The following is a 6,328-nucleotide window of genomic DNA, read 5'->3' as shown; positions in this document are numbered from 1 at the left end:
AGTGGCAATCTGAGTCTTCCTCTTCTACATCACAGTACGACCCCAACTATTATTATGGATATCCGCCAGCCCAGCCATTGCCATAGACCAACTTAGGCCAAAAGCCTAAGCTTGGGGGAGTACGTATTTCTCACCGACATTACATTCATGTTCACACACTCATTGCTAGATGTTCGTGCTCGTACTTTTTCATTTGTATCATCCATGCTAGTTTAATTTCCTTTTTTATGCTTTCTTCTTGTGTGTTAATAAACCTTAAGAAAAACAAAAAAATAGTTGTAGTTTTTAATTAGTTTACTTTCCATGCTTGTAGTAGTTATTAAAAAGAAAACCCAAAAAGATTTCATGTTCTTCTTTTGCTTGTTGGGAGCTTTCCCGAGTAAATAGTTTTATTTATTTTCTTTTCTTTGGGGGTCGATTGGAGAAGACCATAATTAAATTGTTGAGGTGGCTCTTATATGCATTATTTTTTATCTGATAAAAGAGCCCATATTGCCTTGTCTTCTCTTGTTTATTGAATGCTTGCAGATTCCAGCTTAGTCCAATGCACGTGCACTATTATTATTATTCACATCGTTTGGTCGTGCAAGTGAAAGGCAATTATGATGATATATGATGGACTGGCTGAGATGAGAAAAGCTGGTATGAACTCGACCTCTTTTGTTTTTGTAAATATAATTAGTTCATCGTTCCTGATTTAGCCTATTATGAATAAACGTGTTTGCAATGACAACTAGAGATCATAGTTTCTTGTGCCATGCTTGATTAGCTATGAGTTATAATGGTTTACCTTGCGTGCCAACATGCTATTGAGATGGTTATGATGTGGTATGATAGGGTGGTATCCTCCTCTGAATGATTTAAGTGACTTGACTTGGCACATGTTCACGCATGTAGTTGAAACAAAATCAACATAGCCTTCACGATATTTATGTTCATGGTGGATTATATCCTACTCATGCTTGCATTCAGTGTTGATTAATTTTAATGCATGTCCATGAATGTTGTCGCTCTCCAGCTGGTCGCTTCCCAGTCTTTTGCTAGCCTTCAACTGTACTAAGCGGGAATACTGCTTGTGCATCCAAACTCCTTAAATCCCAAAGTTATTCCACATGAGTCCACTATACCTACCTATATACGGTATCTACCTGCCGTTCCAAGTAAATTTGTATGTGCCAAACTCTAAACCTTCAAATAAATATCCTGTTTTGTATGCTCGAATAGCTCATGTATCAACTAGGGTTGTCTGTGTATTCCATGTTAGGTGGGTTATTCTCAAGAGGAGTGGACTCTGCTCCTCACTCACGAGATAAATGGCTGGTCACCGGGATGTCCAGTCCCATGCTTTATGCAAACTAAATCAAAATAATTGCAAACAAAACTCCCCTCGGGACTCTTGTTAGTTGGAGGCACTCGTTGTTTCGAGCGAGCCATGGATTGATGCCTGTGGTGGAAGGGGAATATAGACTTTACCATTCTATTTGGGAACCACCTATAATGTGTGTAGCATGGAAGATATCGCCATCTCTTGGTTGTTATGTTGACAATGAAAGTATACCGCTCAAAATATTATTCACCTCTGTTTCAAAACCGAGCTCTGGCACCTCTACAAATCCCTGCTTCCCTCTGCGAAGGGCATATCTATTTACTTTTATGCTGAGTCATCATCCTCTTATCAAAAAGCACCAGTTGGAGAGCACCGCTGTCATTTGCATTCATTACTGTTAGTTTACATTGAGTACGACTTGACTGGATCTCTTTTACCATGAATTACAATGTCTAGTCAGTCCTTGGTCTTTAAAGGTGCTCTGCATTTATGTTTTGCGGTCTCAGAAAGGGCTAGCGAGATACCACCATGTTATATCATATTATGATTGTTTTGAGAAAGTGTTGTCATCCGAGTTTTATTATTATGGCTCGCTAGTTGATTATGCTATTGATATGAGTAACTTGAGACCTATGCGTTATTGCAAATGTGGTTAGTTATAATCTTTGCTGAAAACTTGAATGTTGGCTTTACAAATTTACAACAACAAGAGCAAACAGAGTTTGTAAAAGTTTTTCTTTATCACTCTCAGTTTGTCAACTGAATTGCTTGAGGACAAGCAAAGGTTTAAGCCTGCTGGAGTGGATACGTCTCCAACGTATCTACTCTTTTGCCCTTGTTTTGGACTCTAACTTGCATGATTTGAATGGAACTAACCCGGACTGACGCTGTTTTCAGCAGAATTACCATGGTGTTATTTATGTGCAGGATCAAACGTTCTCAGAATGACCTGAAACTTCACGGAGACATTTTTCAGAAAATAAGAAAAATACCTGCCAAAGATGAAGGCCAGGGGGGCCACCGTCTTGCCACGAGGGTGGGGGCGCGCCCCCTACCTCGTGGGCCCCCTGTTGCGTCTTCGACTCCAACTCCACCTCCATATAATGAGTTTTGATGAGAAAAAAATCAGGGAGAAGAAATCATCGCATTTTACGTTACGGAGCCGCCGCCATGCCCTAAAACCTCTCGGGAGGGCTGATCTGGAGTCCGTTCGGGGCTCCGGAGAGAGGAATCCATCGCCATCATCATCATCAACCATCCTCCATCACCAATTTCATGATGCTCACCACCGTGCGTGAGTAATTCCATCATAGGCTTGCTGGACGGTGATGGGTTGGATGGGATCTATCATGTAATCGAGTTAGTTTTGTTAGGGTTTGATCCCTAGTATCCACTATGTTCTGAGATTGATGTTGCTATGACTTTGCTATGCTTAATTCTTGTCACTAGGGCCCGAGTGCCATGATTTCAGATCTGAACCTATTATGTTTTCATCAATATATGAGTGTTCTTGATCCTATCTTGCAAGTCTATAGTCACCTATTATGTTTTATGTTCCGTTAACCCCGAAGTGACAATAATCGGGATACTTATCGGTGATGACCGTAGTTTGAGGAGTTCATGTATTCACTATGTGTTAATTCTTTGTTCCGGTTCTCTATTAAAAGGAGGCCTTAATATCCCTTAGTTTCCGTAAGGACCCCGCTGCCACGGGAGGGTAGGACAAAAGATGTCATGCAAGTTCTTTTCCATAAGCACGTATGACTATATTCGGAATACATGCCTACATTATATCAATGAACTGGAGCTAGTTTTGTGTCACCCTAGGTTATGACTGTTACATGATGAACCGCATTCGGCATAATTCTCCATCACCGATCCATTGCCTATGAGCTTTCCATATATTGTGCTTCGCTTATTTACTTTTCCGTTGCTATTACTATCATCACTAAAAAATACCAAAAACATTGCTTTTACTATGGTTACCTTTTGTTACCGTTATCACTACTATCATATTACCTTGCTACTAAACAGTTTGCTGCAGATATTAAGTTTCTAGGTGTGCTTGAATTCACAACTCAGCTGCTAATACTTGAGAATATTCTTTGGCTCCCCTTGTGTCGAATCAACAAATTTGGGTTGAATACTCTACCCTCGAAAACTGTTGCAATCCCCTATACTTGTGGGTTATCAATGACGAGGAGGGAGTAGTTCTCCCTCGGGGCTGAGGGTATGTACCAGTAGCTATGTGTTTGATCTCTCTCTCTCTCTCTCTCTCTCTCTCTCTCGTGTTCTTGAGGTGGTACGATCTTGATGTATCGCGAGCTTTGCTATTATAGTTGGATCTTATGATGTTTTCTCCCCCTCTACTCTCTTGTAATGGATTGAGTTTTCCCTTTGAAGTTATCTTATCGGATTGAGTCTTTAAGGATTTGAGAACACTTGATGTATGTCTTGCGTGGGATACCCGTGGTGACAATGGGGTATTCTATTGATCCGCCTGATGTATGTTTTGGTGATCAACTTGCGGGTTCCGCCCATGAACCTATGCATAGGGGTTGGCACACGTTTTCGTATTGACTCTCCGGTAGAAACTTTGGGGCACTCTTTGAAGTACTTTTGTGTTGGTTGAATAGATGAATCTGAGATTGTATGATGCATATCATATAATCATACCCACGGATACTTGAGATGACATTGGAGTATCTAGGTGACATTAGGGTTTTGGTTGATGTGTGTCTTGAGGTGTTATTCTAGTATGAACTCTATGATAGATTGAACGGAAAGAATAGCTTCATGTTATTTTACTACGGACTCTTGAATAGATTGATCACAAAGGATAACATTGAGGTGGTTTCGTACCCTACCATAATCTCTTCGTTTGTTCTCTGCTATTAGTGACTTTGGAGTGACTCTTTGTTGCATGTTGAGGGAAATTTATATGATCCATTTATGTTATTATTGTTGAGGGAACTTGCACTAGTGAAAGTATGAACCCTAGGCCTTATTTCAACGCATTGCAATACCGTTTGTGCTCACTTTTATCATTAGTTACCTTGTTGTTTTTATATTTTCAGATTACAAAAACCATTATCTACTATCCATATTGCACTTGTATCACCATCTCTTCACCAAACTAGTGCGCCTATACAATTTACCATTGTATTGGGTGCGTTGGGGACACAAGATGCTCTTTGTTATTTGGTTGCAGGGTTGCTTGAGAGAGACCATCTTCATCCTACGCCTCCCATAGATTGATAAACCTTAGGTCATCCACTTGAGGGAAATTTGCTACTGTCCTACAAACCTCTGCACTTGGAGGCCCAACAACGTCTACAAGAATAAGGTTGTGTAGTAGACATCAATGGGTATGGGCACTCCCCTTGGCAACTGCCAAGCTTGGGGGAGTGCCCCGGTATCGTATCACCATCACTTTTATCTTTACCATTTCTCTTAGTATGATCCTCTTGATAATATCTTGATCTATTAGAATAAAGTTTTAGTATGATCTAGTTTTTAGTTTTGCTTTATGATCCTTCTATGTAATCGAGTCCGTGAGCTATATATAATAAAGATTAGTGTTGAGTCAAGGGCTTGATTATTTTGCTATGATCTCGAGGGAATAAAATAAAAGAGAAGAAATAGAAGGAAATAAAGAGATCATAAGGATCTTATGGAGAGTAATGACTTCACATATAAAAGTATGATGAATAAAAGTTGTTGAAAGTTGACAAACATAGTTTTGGTCATTGTTGCAATTAATAGGAAGTAATAAAGAAAGAGAGGTTTTCACATATAAATATACTATCTTGGACATCTTTTATGATTATGAGCACTCATTAAAATATGACATGCTAAAGAGTTGACATTGGACAAGGAAGACAACGTAATGGGTTATGTTTTCTTACATCTGAGATAAATTATATTGTCATGGATCGTCCAACATGTTGAGCTTGCATTTCCCTCTCATGCTAGCCAATTTCTTTGAACCAAGTAGAGATACTACTTGTGCTTCCAAATATTCCTAAACCCATTTTTGCCATGAGAGTTCACCATGCATACCTATGGATTGAGTAAGATCCTTTAAGTAAGTTGTCATCGGTGCACGCAATAAAAATTGCTCACTAAATATGTATGATCTATTAATGTGGAGAAAATAAGCTTTATACGATATTGTGATGTGGAAGAAGTAAAAGCGACATACTGCATAATGAAGGTCCATATCACATGTGGCAATATAAAGTGACATTATTTTGCATTAAGATTTTGTATATCCAATCATAAAAGCGCATGACAACCTCTGCTTCCCTCTGCGAAGAGCCTATCTTTTATTCTTGTCTTATACTTCATGCAAAGAGTCATGGTGATATTCACCTTTCCTTTTATATTTTATCCTTTGGCAAGCACAATGTGTTGGAAAGATCCTGATATATATAGCTAATTGGATGTGAGTTTTCATGAACTATTATTGTTGACATTACCCTTGAGGTAAAAAGTTGGGAGGCAAAACTATAAGCCCCTATCTTTCTCTGTGTCCGATTAAAACTTCATACACATAAATAATGCGTGAGTTTTAGCAATTGTGAAAGACTAAATGATAGTTGAGTATGTGGACTTGCTGAAAAGCTCTTATATTTACTCTTTCCTATGTTATGATAAATTGCAACTGCCTCAATGACTGAGATTAGAGTTTGTTAGTTCTCAATGAAGTTTATGGTTCAGACTTGAAATTGTGATTGAATTGTTACTTTAGCATAAGAGATCATATGACAATATATATATATGGCTGTTCTAAGAATGATCATGACGCCCTCATGTCCGTATTTTATTTTTATAGACACCTCTATCTCCAAACATGTGGACGTATTTTTCGATTACGGCTTTCGCTTGAGGACAAGCGAGGTCTAAGCTTGGGGGAGTTGATACGTCCATTTTGCATCATGCTTCTATATCGATATTTATTGCATTATGGGCTGTTATTACACATTATGTCACGGTACT

The sequence above is a fragment of the Triticum aestivum genome, chromosome 3A (assembly GCF_018294505.1).
Source record: "Triticum aestivum cultivar Chinese Spring chromosome 3A, IWGSC CS RefSeq v2.1, whole genome shotgun sequence".
Taxonomy (NCBI): domain Eukaryota; kingdom Viridiplantae; phylum Streptophyta; class Magnoliopsida; order Poales; family Poaceae; genus Triticum; species Triticum aestivum.
This window is presented reverse-complemented; position numbering follows the sequence as displayed.